Genomic DNA, 16,856 nt, shown 5'->3' on the forward strand with positions numbered 1-16,856 from the left:
ATGCAATTCTTGTTAAAGGTGAATGTCAACAGCAAGGCCATCTAAAGGCTCAGCTTCTCCTGCAATCTATCATGACAAATCTGGATCCATTCAGAGAAGACAATAAAATATCTAAGAATATTTTTGCAGTGAATATTGGCTGCTGTGTGGAAGCTTTGTCCCTCTTGGATAGATGTCCCTGAGACAGACAAGTTCCAATTGGAAACCATAGATGAGGCATTGACTAGTTGTCAGGCTCTTACTGCCCTGGATTTGGCTTGTAATGCAGATGCAGGTGTCCCATGGGGAATGAGAAACTCACCCAAAGAAGTCTACAAGTCTAGTGGCTGCATAGATTGAAATGAAAAGTGAGAGCAATGCCTTGTTTTCATGGCATAGAACCCCTTTCTCCCTGCAACCTGTCTCTCCCCACTCCATATCCCCTCCATCCCATGCTACCCCAATTTCAGCTGCTTTAAGGAGAAAGATTTTTTGGGGCAGGGCTGAGGCCAGCTTGTCGTCAAAGGGAACTGAAGGTTATACACACACGTCTGAGTATGCTGGAGGGGCAAGGGAATCAAATGTTTGAGGCTTTGTTGGATATGGGGCCCACCAGCCCATCTGGTCCTGCTTAGGAGAGGGGACATCCAAATTCAACTATGGGGTTTCGATGGAATTCACCATAGAAAGGGAAGCTAAAGTGGTGCTGTGAGTCAGTTTCTTTGGGAGAATTTAATATACTATTTTTGTGGCTTCCACACAGAATATATAATTGGTATTGTATGCCTGTACTAGGAATGTTCATAAATATCATAAGGGATCTCCCAATTCAGAAGAGCCACAAATAGAGAGGTGTTAGTACCTTTAGTGTCTCACAAACCTAATGACCCCTTGAGCTAAATGACTGTGACTGATGATTTTTACCAATTGGATCCTCTGGCAAAAGGAGACAGCCTTCACCCAGAGGCACCCCTAAGGGGTTTGGAGCTCTTTGTCTCTTAGATGCAGATACCAGGTACATGCTCTTATAAATTACTGTATTCTTGTTGAAACTGAATGTCTGAGGCATAGAAGCCTTGTGGCTGGCCTAATGTCTCTATTTTGGGGTAAGTCAACTTGGACTCGATTGTGTTAAAAGGTGGAAAAGACAAGCAAGCCTCAATTGTTAGATAGAAATGTTTATTCAAGAACGTAGATGGCCTGAACCCAGCAGCATCTCAGCTTTAGGTAAAAAGGAGGCACTCTATTGCCTGAACCACATCGCTGGCTCAGCAGTTCCCATAAATGCCTAAGCCTAGTTCAATAATAGTTCAGCTGGGCTGAAACCCAGTGATGTCACCTGGACTGCTGCAGCTGTACATATGAAGTGCCAGTCATGCAAAATCAAAAATGAATGTGGCCACTTGGCTCAGTGGGAAGAACTCAAGGCTGTTCTCATAGTCTTGGCCAATATTCGCCTTGATAAATCTTGTTATAGTTTTACTGATTCTTGGGTGATTTCCATTGGCCTAGCTTTTTGGTTTGACACTTGGAAAACTACAGACTGGAAGAGTAATGTTATCCATCTTTGAGACCATAAATAGGGTAAACAAATTGTGGCTATTGATTGAAGTCTCTGAGTCGCTCACTGATGTCAGTGACTAACAATGGAGAAAAGACCATTCTCTGATGAGACTTACTGGAATCAAAGTCTGATCAAGCCTGTACCTCCTGGATGGCTACCATTGCTCCCTAGAGGCATCATTATACTGGCCGTGGCAACACATCTGCCATCTTATACGGAGCACAAAATAAAAAGCCTCAAGTATCTCCAGCTGAAGATTATGTACCCCACAGATGATTGTGGAGATATTTCAAAGATAAGGCTACCCTTGATTTCTTGCGAGATCTTCCTGGAGGAATAACTGACTTGTTATTTATGCACATTCTGTTTTCAATTAGTAATAATCGTGCTTCAGATAAACCTCACTGGCTATGATACTGCCACTGCGCAAAGCTATTTATGCACATTCTGTGAGGCAATTATTAACTCCAGGGAGAACAATATATGGTACAAATATAATCACATTGTTCTACATGGCTCAACTATAAATAATATTTAAATAGGCATAGAAATGAGAACACTAAATATTGTGATGCAACGCTATTATGAATATTGGGGAAGCAACACGTGTAGGTGGGTGTGTTTTGTGATAATGGAATAAGCTGTTGGGGAGCTAAATCTTCATCTTCCATAGTAGGAAGTCAGATATTGTTTAATAAAAAAAAATTAAGAAATAGTATAAAATGCTATTTGAGAATAAGGAAGTATACACCATAAGAAACAACTAAAACAGCTGAAAGTGGTTGCCACTGAGAGTGAGAATTGGGATGAACAGGGAGTGGAACCACAGGCTGTGGGATGTTCTTAAGCCTAACTGAACTGTTTGACTTTTAAAACTATGCTTACTGTATTGGTCTGCTAATGCTGCCATAACAAAACACCACAGCCTGGATGACTTAAACAGCAGAGATTTCTTTTTCACAGTTCTGGAGATTAGAAGTCCAAGATCAGGCTGTCAGCAGGTTTGGTTTCTTCTGGGGCCTCTATCCTTGGCTAGCAGATGGCCGCCTTCTCTCTCCATCCTCATATGGTCTCTCCTTTGTGCACACGCACCACTGGTGTCTCTGTATGTCCAAATTCCCTTTGTATAAGGACATCAGTCAAATTGGATTAGGGCCCACACTAATGACTTCATTTTAACTTAATCTTATCTCGAAAGGATCATCTCCAAATACAATTATATTCTGATGTATGGGGGTTAGGGTTACAACATATGAATTTGGAGGGGGATACAATTCAGCCCATGAAACATGCATTAATAATAACAAAATCCCGTCCCAAAAACCTCCTTTAAATTTAAACCATGTGGAAGGCAATAATTATCTGGGGCATCAAACTCCATTGTCAGTCCCAATTGCAATATCCATAGATCTTATTATACTTTGTTCATTATGCCAAGACTTAGAAACATTTAATTTTAGATTTATTTATTATGTTTCAAATAAGATAGGAGTAACCACAATCTCTTGGGATAATGCCACACCACTCTTTTCATCAGCTGTATCCACCTGATTCTGCAAAATGTCCTTTCCACCACCTGCTTTCTTGAGTTCCCATCAGCAGTTCTTCAAGCCTCTTATCCATGTTTTTCCCCCCGTTTTCTGTATTTTTTCTTCTCTTTTTGACTTATTACCTTATGTTTTTTTCCACAAGAACCTAACCACAGAATTCTTGCCTGTTCTTGTAGAAGAAATTGGATGTTTATGACAAGAGAAGAAAAAAAAGAAATCCACCTCTTCGGTCTGTAAATAGTGGCTTCTGTAATTCAAGCTGTGTTCCATAAGTCAGAACTAGCTCTGGTTAAATCCCCTGGGAGACATACATGAATCTGCCAACAAATATTGTGATTCCAAATGAAGTTTTGTAAGCAGTGATATGAATCCTGCTTTATCACAATGCATTTGAGAAGATCCTGACAGAAATCCTGAACAAGATTAATGGGGAAATATGAAATGGGATTGAACTAAGAGAGTTAATATATTGCCTGGTACCACTATCATTCTAAAATAGCAGAAAACATTGGAAGAGGCTATAAATACGTACTGAAAAGAACTCAGTACTTACAACATGATAGAAGAAGAAATGTTCAGAAGCATCAATTGTATTAAAGACAGCAGAAAGAGTAATAACCAAAAATACATTTACTCAACATTTACACTCTACTCAGTCCTTGCAAATAATTTCCTTGCAAATATTATACACTCCCATAAGAAAATCAATTTTTATTATATACTTTTGTGACATATTAACCCCATCTTCTTTTTCCAGATGGTTTCACTTTCTTAACTGGCATTATACTATTATTACGTTAAGAAGATACTAAAACATACCACAAGGATAATTAAACTCCAATTCACCATACTTTGTTTTAATTACTCAATTACCAAAGCAAAACAAAATTTAAGTAAAATTACATGAATATATAATTGAAGAAGCACATGAACAAATATGGTAAAAGGAAAATTTGGGTAGAAAAATCAATGCATTCCCTGAACACCCTACCATTGCTTAGACATTATGCCAGACATTATGCTAAGTGTTACAGACATGTAAAGGTAATGAAAACAAGTTTCCCTCCTAAGACTTTGCAACCTACTTGGTGACATTGACCTGCATAAGTATAAACACTTATAGTGAGTGTCTGACTTCCTCTCATTTTTCCCCCCTCATAATTCTGTTAAATCAAACTGAAAGAAAACAGAAAGGTCTTGGGTAAAAGAAACTTCACATCCTTTTACACAAAGAGCCACTCTGATTTCCTCTGGGGTAGGCATTGGGAAGCACTCCTAGCTATATGTCTTCTGCCTGGCATTTAAACTTTATCTTTATTATTATTGCATACCAGTCATGAAATTATATTTGTATTATTTGTCAAGTTCCTCATTACTCTGAAGAAAGATGCTGCAGGAATTTAAATAACCCTACGTCTACAAAGGCGCAGCCTGGCTTAAAGCTAAGCATTTCAGTTACACTTACACTTTAGGTATTAGCATCTCTTTGTAATGCAAATTGCTCTACAGCAAAAGGATTTTCCCGGTTCTGGGAACCTGCGTGGCGAGCGCAGCGGAGACTAGCTCATCTGCAATGTGCAGTAGTTCTGCTGCATTATATGGGTACCTCGAAGCAGCAGTGAGATCAGCCTGACTCGGCTTAATATGATAAGTCATGATTTGTGCCAGTCATTGGCCTAATATGTTAAGTGTGTGTGGGTATTAAGAATTTTTTTAGCATAAATTTTATGGAAAAATTATGAACAAGAAATGAAATTTACAGAATTCAAATAATGAAGAGTCTCTGATATAGTTTGGATATTTATCCCTGCCCAAATCTCACGTTGAATTGTAATCCTTACTATTGGAGGTGGGGTCTGGTGGGAGGTGTTTGAGTCATGGGGGTGGATCCCTCATGGCTGGGTGCTGTCTTTGAAATAAGTGAGTTCTCACATGATCTGGTGGTTGTAAAATGTGGCATTTCCTCCCCCGCCCTCTCTCTCTTGCTCCTGCTTCTGCCATGTGAGACACCTGCTCTCCCTTTGCCTTCCACCGTGATTATAAGCTTCCTTAAGCCTCATCAGAAGCCAAGCAGATGCCAGGACTATGCTTCCTGTACAGCCTGCAGAACCATGAGCCAATTAAACATCTTTTCTTTATAAATCACCCAGTTTCAGTTATTTCTTTACAGCAATGCAAGAACGACCTAATACCCCCTCCTGCAATTTCTTCAGAGGGAACAATATTGCCAAAATCAAATTGCTTCAATACAATTTTAACTAAATCATTCAGATTTTGATTTTCCTATATTGTTGTTATTATTTTCTGAAACCATGTTCTAAAGTACAACTTTTGACTTTTACTTTATAAAAGTTTAAGCTTTTATCTCACCTTTTTATTGAGCATTGAAACTGAGTGAGCTCTCAGTTTCGGATGTCTAAACATTCAGTGAAATTTCAAATTGAACAGAAAGTATGAGATTGAGGAAGAGAGGTCAATGGTACAGTAAATGGAGAAGCAATTTAAACACAAAAACAATAACAAAAACTAAGAAATGTTCAGGCCTCATATACCATCAGGGAAGTTTTCCCTCTTTCTTCTGTTCTTAACAGCCTGCTGATCAATTTTTGGTTTGGAAAATAGGACAAAGATTGCATATGGCATATGTAAATCAGGAAAAGCTACATTTCAGATTGTGGAGTCTAAGTAAAAATTTTAGTGACTTCGTCTATTGTTCCTTGAAGGGCTATTACATTTCTGACCCTGCCTCTAAAGATCTTAAAATTCAGTGAAGTTGACAGAATGCTATAGACTATGAATCACCTACAAACTAAAATTAGAGACAAATGGAATAATAAATAATTAGAGATCAATGAAATAAACAGAAAAAAATAATTCTGAAAACATAGATGGAAAACTTGATGGATTTGGAGAATTTCACTTGGCAGTTGAAGAATGAGGATTTTCATGTAGGAAATACGGCAGAAAATTCATTTCATATGCAAGACTGAGAGAACATTGCATATGAAAACTGCCCAGTGAGATGCCTGGCACGGGGGAGCCGACAAATAAATACATATTTTTTCCCTATGACCAAAGATAAAGAGAGTCCATGACTGACATGTTTGAGGAAGGGTTATTTGAAGAGCATGGCTGGAGTGAACAGTTTGCAAGGGAATGATGGAAAGAGACAAGATGTCCCAATAGAAAAAGTTGTGCTTTGAATCCAAAAATGGTTTCCTTTACCTACTAGTTGTGTGATCTTACTCTCTAGGCCTGAGTTTCCTTATCTGTGAAAAGAGGATTATTTCAGTTTCCTAGGGATGTGGAAACAAAGTGCCACAGATTGGGTAGTTTAAAACAACATAAATGTATTGTCTCACAATTGTAGGGGCTAGAAGTCTGAAGTCTGCTCCCTCTGAAGGACCATGCTCCCTCTGAAGCTTGGAGGGAACGCTTGCCCTGCCTCTTCCTAGTTTCTGGTGGTTTGCTGGCAATCTTTGTCATTTTTTGGCTTGGAGCAGTATAACTTCAACCTTTGCCTTTGTGGTGACACGGTGTTCTTCCTGTGTATCTCCACCTTCACATAACCAACTTCTTATAAGGATACTAGTCACACTGGGTTAGAGGCCCACCCTGCTCCAGGATGGCTTCATCTTAACTAATTACATCTTCAGTGACTACGTCCAAATAAGTTCATGTTCTGAGGTAATGAGGGTGAGAATTTCAACGTATCATTTTTTAGAGGGACACAGTTCAATGCATATCAGAGATAATAGTAATACCTATTTATTTCATTGTGTTGCTGAGAGATTAAATATAATAATGTATGATAATGTATGCATGTTATAAAGTAAAACTTTTCATGCAATTTTATCTACCCTTACCCCCTACCCAGGAGCGTTTCATGTGCCTATCACCCCTCAGAGAGTAGAGAAACTCCCACAAATGTTATATTTGAACTATGAATATGAAATATAAGTATTCTTTAACTGAATTTTTGGTACACTGTCAATGATACCTAAGATTGTATTTTTCAGTAAGAAAGTATAATTTTCTGATTGCTTGTAAAGATGCAATTAATGAGAGTTAAAATTAATTGAGTGCATGTTATGTGCTGAGTACTGTTATGAGTGATTTATGAGAATTAAATTGTCACCAAAATAGGCTCATGATCATTTTTATTTTACAGATGAGGAAATGGAGGTACAGAGATATTAACTGCCTTACACAAGGTCATATAAATAGTAAGAGTTAGAGCCAGGATCCAAAATCAGATAGTATGGTGTTAGACCACACGTTCTGAAATTCTTCCCTGTATGTCTTTCAATCAGAGCATGCACATAAATAAGTAAAGAGCCATTTCCACTTTTCCACCGTTAGTTGCCCTAGTTCTTGAAATCATAAATGTTTCACCATGCCTCAGAGGACAAATTATATACTAAAATAAACTGAAAGTGTCCAAACCCAAATGGCTGCTTTTTCGGTCCTTAATCCATGTACCTTAGACAGATGAAGAGAAAAATTGTTTTCCATTGTCCTGATTTCCTTGTATAAAATGTGTGGTCCTGAAATTTAACCTAATTAATGTAGCTTGACTTTGTTACACACACGTAAAAATTAAATTAAAAACAAGGGATTAGTTAAGTTTCAAAACATAACTTCTAAAATCCCATATCAAACTGCTAGCAATTTTCAGAGGCCTATATTAAATGGATGTCAGCATCATGGAGTAAAGGTTACTTATGTCTGGCTATTAGCTCAAGCCCTTCTGTGCCTGCCTTTTCTGTCCTATTCCTTGCCCTTTGGCCGTGTGGTTCCCATTATGCCCTCTCCAGTGCACAGGAAGGGAAGATGTCAGTATGTGAAAGTTGTATTTGTCATGTAATTGCTCTAGGCAGGCATTTCATGCTCTAAGGTGACAAAAGCTTTATTTAGAGGATGTTTGTGAACGTTCTGGGAATGCTATCCATCTGAATTATCTCTGTTACTACTATCATATGTAATAAAATATTAATTGAATAGTTGGAGAAAAATAACATAGCAAGCAAGCAAGATGAAGATTCATTCTTTACCTGTGAGTATTAGTGGTTATAATGGATGAAATTGTGACCAGCCAGACATGCAGGTTATTTTGCTGTGCAGTAGGTTACCCAGGCCACCCTCTGAATGTAAAAACAAATGTAATAGTGAAGTAGCATTCATCTCTTCCCTGAGTAACAGACCTGCACTTCCAACACTCTGTGGGACATTTGCTTATGAGGGTGGCACAGGCAAGTTCTAGCTCATGAGTCTTCAAACCAAACGTCGCCTTTTTCTAACCAACACTTGGGACTCAATTTATGCATTCTGGGGATCTCCTGTGCCTGTCTTCTCTTCTATACCTGTAATTTGCTATCTAATCCTTGAAAAATCTTTACCTGTCTATTTTATTTTGGTCACTTTTTATGACCCATGGTGTATTTTTAGCAATGTTGATTCTCCTTTGTCTTTCTAATTCCACATTTATTTTTCTTCTTACACTACTTTCCTGAGCTCTATTCTAGAGCATTTGTATCTCTGCTCTGTGTTCTTGCTTTGTGTAGGTGCTAACTTTAGTAAATTAAAATGATTGCCATATTTTCCACTGGATTTAATTTTTGGTGCATGTCCTTTGGCTGTTTTTCACTGTGCTTACAGATTTCTATGTTGTAATAATATGGTTCTGCACATACACTGATCTTCACTACTAGAAATATCTTCCTTTTGTTAATATGTAAGATTAATTAGAAGGCATAGGTAGGCAAGAAATACTCTATAAATATAATGTACGATATTCTGTAATGTATTCAAAATATAAATCTTACAAGAATCTACTGAATTTACAGAAAATATTGGTAATTATTTTGAAATGGAATTTATCCTATCATTGATAACTATGACTATGATATTTAATGAAAATTTAAAATGTCCTCTTTACATGACAATGTTTGGAAATGTGTGATACACCTGACACTTCTTGCTCTAGTTGTAAAGGAATGAATAGAAAAAAAAATTTAAAAACTATTACTTTACTCTGGCCACAACACTGAGCTAGTTTTCAGATTTATTACTATAAAGCACCCAAATGTTGTATCAATGCTATATGAATGCAGATGTGTAAACACCATGATAAGTTTTTTCACTGCTCTAGTCATGAGCCATGGTCCATACTAGATACTCAAAAATTCTTAATTCCCCTTTCAGGTTATCCTGTAACTAGAATGTTGCTTTTGTGAAAATTCACTACTATTTCATTGAGTAAGTTTGAGAAAAATGATGATTTACCAACATTTCATTTAATCTCCATGGCACACTAACAAGATAGATACTATTAATATTTCCCCATTAAAGATGAGGAAATTGCAGCTTTGAGAGGTTAAGCAACTTGCCTAATACAACAAAGCTAGTAAGTGAAGAGGCTGGGATTCAACCCCAGCAGTTGGATTTCAGAACCTGAGTTAGTTTGTTAGTTTTTAAAGAGACAGGGTTTCACACTGTTACCCAGGCTGGAATTCAGTAGCACAATCATAGCTCACTGCAGGCTTGAAATCCTGGGCTCAAACAGTCCTCCCTTCTCAGCCTTCCTTCTGAGTATCTAGGACTATGAGCATGCACCACCATCTAGGCTAATTTTTTATTTTTTGTAGACATGGGGTCTCACTAAGTTGCCCAGGCTGGTCTCAATTTCCTGGCCTCAAGTGATTCTCCTGCCTTGGCCTCCCAATGTGCTGGGATTATAGGTGTGGCCACTGCACCCAGCCAGAGCCTGAGCTTTTAACCACTATACTCTGCTACCGATGGAAATAATCTATTATAATATGTAAGACACTACGAGACATCATGTATTAGGCCATTCTTGCATTGCTGTAAAGAAATATCTGAGACTGGGTAATTTATAAGAAAAGAGGTTTATTTGGTTCATGGTTCTGCAGGCTGTGCAGAAAGCATCTGCTTCTGGGGAGGCCTCTAGAAGCTTACAATCATGGCAGAAGGTGAAACAGGAGTTTGCACGTTACATGGTGAAAGCAGGGGTGAGGTGGTACACACTTTTAAACAAACAGATCTCATGAGAACTCACTATCATGAGAACAGTATCAAGGAAGATGGTGGTAAACCATTCATGAGAAATCTACCCCCATGATCCAATTATCTCCCACTAGGCCCTACCTCCAGCAGTGGGGATTACATTTCACTATAAGATTTGGGCGAGGACACATATCCAAACTATATCACAACACACCTGTATTAATACTATTTTTAAATACAAACAACTTTACAGGATAGGTAATATTTTCCTGATGAGAAGGCCAATGCACAGAGAAGTGAAGTGCCTGGCCCAAGGTCGATAGACCTAGGATGTGTGGGCAGAGATCTGGGAATAGGAAATCCAAAGCCCATATGTTCTTATTTTTTATTTTTTTTTATTTTTATTTTTGAGACAGAGTCTCACTCTGTCACCCAGGCTGGAGTGCAGTGGCGCAATCTCGGCTCACTGCAAGCTCCGCCTCCCGGGTTCACGCCATTCTTCTGCCTCAGCCTCTGCTAGTAGCTGGGACTACAGGCGCCCGCCACCACGCCCGGCTAATTTTTTTTTTTTTTTTTTTTTTTTTTTGTATTTTTAGTAGAGACGGGGTTTCACCATGGTCTCGATCTCCTGACCTCGTGATCCGCCCGCCTCGGCCTCCCAAAGTGCTGGGATTACAAGCGTGAGCCACCGTGCCCGGCCCATATGTTCTTATTATACTGTGCTGCCTCTTGTTACATCATGCTATCTCACGCACATGCAGAGTGTGAGTTGGGGTCAAAAGCATGGTAAGCATTAAAGGAGGGGTGCTAGGCAGTAAGGAAGAGTTGTGCTTAATTAAATTCATTCCTGGAAATGTGTAGCTTTATTGCCTGAATAAATGGATAAATATCTTGACACACTATTAAACTAAATCATATGAAATGTCTGTGAGATTTCATAAGAAGGTAAGGCCTTAAAATTATACATTTCTTGAAGCTATCTTGATTTCCTAAAATATTTATTGAGAACTTAAATATAGCAGACTTTATTTCCAAACTGTTAATGCTTTAGAAGTGAGAAAGAAGAAATCCTCTTAGGACTCATCCACATATTTTTTTTTTTTTTGGTCGTTTTTCATTCATATAAACCCCTTAAACATACTTGGCAGTGTATTTAAGTTTCACACTCAGCTTTCAGCAGTAACAGCTGGAGCGGCATCAACAGCAGATGGACTAGGCAGCAGAAAAGACTCAGAAAGCTCTCAGAACTGAAGGTGACCCAACACATGAGGGCATTCGGGTGTCAGGTGAGAGGACAGATAAAAAGTAGGAAGAATAGCAGGGCTCTGGGAAGGGAAACATTCCCATCTACCTTTCCATTAGATAATAAAGTCTTAGCTATCAACACTTCTTTTGCACCTAATGCCATTTCTCAATCCCTTTTCCTAAACCAAGTAAAGGATTTGTTTTGGGGAACAGCAAATTTGTGCCCCAAATGGATGAATGTACTTCCAGAACTGATCTTAAATTGCATGGGTCTATTAGACAAGAATCTTTGATTCATCATACCGGTTTAAGCAAAAAGAGAATTTATTGATTCATGTAACTGGAGATGTCAGGTAGGAAGGCTGGTTTTAGGTATTGTTTGGTTCAGGACTGTTGTCAGGGCTCTGTCACTCTATCTCTCAATAAGCAAAAAGGGCTAGTGGTAGCCCTAGACTCAACTTATCTGCATTTCCACTCTGGGAAAGCAACAGTCTTTTCTTATTGCTGTGGCAGATAAGTCCATGGATAGACCCTGAGTGGCCAAGCTTGGGTCACATGCCCTACTCTGAACCAATCACTATGGCTGGGAAGGGAATATTGTAGTTTGTCCAACTCTGGGCCATATATTCACCTCTGTGGTTATAGGAAAACAAGATCTACCCCATTTTTGGTAAGGATTCTCCATGAACTAATTGGGAGAGATTCCCTATAGTGAAAGTAATAAGGGAAAGGGCTATATAGGAATATAAGACAATAGATGCTCATACTAATTGCTATGCATTTACTTCTGCATATATTTCATGTTCTTAAGAGTCTGAGGCTAAAAAATGTAGCCAATTTTTTTTCCCTTTGTGTATACACTTAAAATGGTAATAATGGGTAATATTAGTTATTTGCCTACTATCTGTCACTCTACTACGCATTTTATATACGTTTTCTCATTTAAATCCTACAATTGCTTTACTATTATTACCGTTTTACAAATCAAAGGACTGAAATTCATAGAGATTAACTTGCTCAAGCCTACACACAAAGCAACATTTGCTGCAGAATAACTTATCCTACTTAGTAGTAGTTGCCGTATCATTTTAATTTCTGCACAGGCTCATCATACACAGGACACTTTCATTAATACTTTGAGTGTGAATCAATAGTAGTATCAACAATAATGTGTAGCAGAGGTACCATTACATAAATAATAGTATATTAATTACTAGCATTTATTTGACACTACGTACCAGACATTAATGTCCATTTTCCCCAATAACAGCCACAGTGATTTTTCAAAAGTATAAATCAGATCATGCTAGCCCTTTAAAAATCTTCATGGACTTACTTTGCACTTAAAATGAAACCCGAACTTTTCACCATGTGCTAAAGGCCTTGATTCTCTCACTGACCTCAACTCACACCCCTCCTTCCTTGCTCATTTTGCAACACATCAAGTTCTTTTTTGGTTCAGCACATTTGCACTTGCTGTTTCATCCCCTGGAAGGTTTTTGCCTTTTTTCGTTGTTGCTATTGTTGTTCTTCGCAGGACTGATTCTTTCTCATATTCTGATCTCAGCAGAAATATCACCTGAAAGACAGGCTTTCCAGGACCACCTATTAAAGCAACCGCCCACTCTCTCTCTCTCATGAGACAGTTTGTCTCTCTCATGTCCTCTTATTTATTTTTTTCATGCTGTTACGATCTGTCATTGTCTATCTTGTTTTGTTCATGTGTCCTCAGCACTTTGAGCATAAAGCCAAGCACATATTAGGCACTCAGCACTTTCTGAGGAGAGAAGAACACTATTGGAATCCTATTTTATACCAGTAAGAAAATGAGGGGTTAGATGGGTTTTGGTAAAATGTCCAAATGTTGCATACCTGGTAAGTGGCAGTGCCCTTATTCAAAGCCTGATTTCTTGACTCCAGAACCTATCCACTTATCACCCTTATTGGTTAGGGGCTTTCCTAGAGCCTAGTTGGAACTGGAACTAAGCAACACAATAGTGTCCCAACACCATGTTTCTCCGGGGGAAAATATTGATTGCTTATCCACTTGGAGTCATTCATAAAGTACAAGCAGGGTTGTCTCTCTATCAATTTCCTCCTTGAAATTTTCTTCACTTTACGTGAATTTTATTACCACTGTGCAATTCCTGAAAATATTTCAAACTCTACGTAGCATTGCTAAATATGAAACAAATTAATGGATGAAATCTTCTTTATTAAGAATCTTCAGTTATTCCATTGTCTGAATAGGAATAGATGAGAGGTAGTTTTATGATTCCTCTTCCTTTCCCCATTTCCCTCTACCTTTATAAAAAATGGCATGTCTCACTCCTCAGGATAACTGTGGTATTTATTTCCCAGCCTAGATGAGGAGACCAGCTGGTCATTCCTAATTTTTTTCTTTTTTTCCTTTTTCTTTTTTTTTTTTTTTTTGAGACGGAGTCTCGCTCTGTTGCTCAGGCTGGAGTGCAGTGGCGCGATCTCAGCTCACTGCAAGCTCCGCCTCCCAGGTTCACGCCATTCTCCTGCCTCAGCCTCCTGAGGACTACAGGCACCCACCATCATGCCCAGCTAATTTTTTGTATCTTTAGTAGAGACGGGGTTTCACCGTGTTAGCCAGGATGGTCTCGATATCTCCTGACCTCATGATCCGCCCGCCTTGGCCTGCCAAAGTGCTGGGATTAACAGGCGTGAGCCATCGTGCCAGGCCAATTTCTTTCTTTTAAGTAAGAATCAAAGCCCTTTTTCATAATCTTCCCTTCCAAAATCTATAAAAGTATCTCTGTTTATGAGCAGAATGATTTAGCGAGAAGGGTATGAATCAGAAGCCCAGAGTTCTAATTTGGGTTAACAGTATTAACTATTTGTGATACAACCCTATGGGGAAGTGGAGGGGAAAGAGGGACATTGTCTTCCCATCTTGCTAGTCACTTGATATTCATATTCTTTTTTAATGCACTCCAAGACCCAATGGAGTCACTAGTATCACTATTTCAAAGATAAAAAATTAGGTTTATAAAAGTTATGTCAATTTCCTAAAAAGACAAAGATGGTAGTAGGTAACAGAGAAGGGACTCAAATCAAGGTATGGCTGAGCCCCAAGCCCTCACATGGACCACTATGATATCACACTAGAAGATGGTCCCAGGTAGTGGAATAATATTTTTCATTGCCAACTATTCACAACAAATCCACCAAACCTGTTTTACCCTTAAATTCTTATCAAATAAAGCTAAAGGAACCCTTATATGTTACATGGTGAAGGGTGGAGAAACACAGGTAGAAACTGAGAAGGGATTCCATCAGCTAGTGGGCAATCATGCAGAGAAAACAAAGGAATGCTGGCTCCCTGAAGGAACTCAAAGGTCTTTGTGAAAAAAATGAATATGTTCTAACTAAACAGAGCTCATCCTTGGCAAGATGCGAGGTATTGAAAATTTGCTTTGTCTGTTTTCTTTTCTCCTGCTCGCACTCTCCCAGCCTTCCAGGCACCCGCCCTGAGTGCAGTAATGGAGCATCTTACTCTAAAATCATGGTCCGCAGATTCCTTTCCTAAAAAGCATGGGGGAGAGGGGAGGAGGTGAAACTCAGGGGTAGGAGCAGAACAAATGGGTACCACAAGGGTGCTGGTCTCTGTGAATTCGAGCCCAGAGAAAGCACTTAACAGTTGGAAAGTGAGTACAAACCCTGAATGTCGTTTACCTGCTTTGTCATGGCCTAGTTTTTTAATGTGGTCTGAGTTGAAGGTTGCCCGGTATAGCAGGTAAAAATGCAGGATGCTCAGGTGAATTTGAATTTCAGATACACATCAAATATTTTTTAATATGTCCCATGAAACATTTGTAACACACTTTTCCAAAAAATATGCTGCATTGTTTATCTGAAATTTAAATTTAACTGGGTGTCTTGCATTTTGTCGGGAAGCCCAACCCCAGTCTCATTTTTTTTCAAAACAATAAAACATATAGACAATGCCACTCTCTTGTTCATGGGTGAGCATTAAGAAAATCCTTCCCAGACTGAGCAATTCCAGTCACCCCTTTGTTCACTGACAGGATAGGGCTTCGAAGCTGCTACCACCAGAGGCTGCCTCTGGGGATGTGACATTTGGGACTTGGCATGCCAAAAGAATGTGGGAGATGGGGTGAGAGAAAAAGGAATTAAAGAGATGGATTAGAGGTCTCTCTGTCTGCCTCTGTCTTCCAGATAAGTTGCAATAAGAATTTTCATTTATATCTCTTCTATAGTCTAAGACTGGTGAAGGAAATCTGAAAGTCACAATGTGTTTTTAATACATTTTCCTTACCCTCGAATCTCAGTTGTGCTGCTGTGTTCCCTGCAGCCCTCTTAACAGCTGATCATGGGGTTTCTCTCTCCTCTAACTACATAAAGAATGCCTGCATGGTTAATTTTATAACTGAGGGAAGGGGGATTGTGCTCTGGTAAAAATGCAACTCATTGCTCCCAAATAATTCAACCCTCTCCCTCCACTCATCTTGCATATAAATTTGCTAAAAATTGTAGCACTACAATCAGGATTGCATACATGCTAGACAGCTTCAGAAATCGTAGCCATAAAAAATAAGCAGTAATCAATAATAATTTTTTTTAAAACAATGCTTAACACAGTTGCAGATATTACATTTTCTCATAAAAATAATTTTGGAGGAGGCGACCTACAAATTTATCCTTTTTGTGGCTTATGCCAAAAGTCTGCTTACTCCTGACTTGAGGAGTCAGGTGAAACTCTGAAAGGTGCTAGGGTGGGGTGGGGGGATTATCTGAATATTCAGTCAGGCTTTACAATTTATATATAACTTCTTTTTAGTAGTTCAGCTGTATCTCAGGAGGAAGGTCGGGGTCAGGTATATTTTGAGAAAGCTCCTCATGGAATTTCCTTTTCTTCTCCCCCTAACCCATCGTCAAGAAGAGCCTTGGTTATGTTTTGTTACTGACAGAGATGTGCACCCTTTTTAGCCTTCTTGAGGACTGATGCCTCCAGGACCTAATAGGGTAGCTTTTTAAAGATGGGCTTTCTGTGGCAGGTTCACTAAACTGACTTGCATGGCAAATGTCATTGCCTGGAGTCCATTAGGTCCTCTCCAATAGTGGCCAGATGGTTAGTGAGAGCAGCTGAACCTGTCTCTTGGGTCGAGAACTACTTCTCCCTCTCTTTCACCTCTTCTGAGAAGAAAGAAACAGGGGGAAAACTGGCAAGCTATCTCCCAGAGCTAAAACTAAGTTAAGTGATTGCAACTGTCACCCACAACAAGGCTGTCATGCTATTATTGCAGGTGGAAAATTAATACATGGATGTTATTTGTTTGGGTTCAAAGGAGACAAGCTGTTCTAACATGGAGACCTTAAGTAAAACTCCATGCTGGACAGATGAAAGCTGTGAAGCAAAACAAAATGAAAGGCTTCCCAATCCTTATAGGTCAACAGTGATGGATCAGTGGAACACACTGAGAAAAAATGGAAACCAATGAATT

At 38.9% G+C, this 16,856-nt stretch overlaps 1 protein-coding gene and 1 pseudogene across 7 annotated transcripts in view; both read right to left on the reverse strand.

Annotated features, from left to right (window-relative positions):
- Positions 1 to 16,856, reverse strand: part of GRIA4 (glutamate ionotropic receptor AMPA type subunit 4) — a 380,722-nt gene that overhangs the window by 154,196 nt on the left and 209,670 nt on the right. The window lies entirely within an intron of this gene.
- LOC115830598 lies at positions 1,786 to 1,977 on the reverse strand (annotated as a pseudogene).

Source organism: Nomascus leucogenys, chromosome 15 (genome assembly GCF_006542625.1).
Source record: "Nomascus leucogenys isolate Asia chromosome 15, Asia_NLE_v1, whole genome shotgun sequence".
In the NCBI taxonomy this organism is placed as follows: domain Eukaryota; kingdom Metazoa; phylum Chordata; class Mammalia; order Primates; family Hylobatidae; genus Nomascus; species Nomascus leucogenys.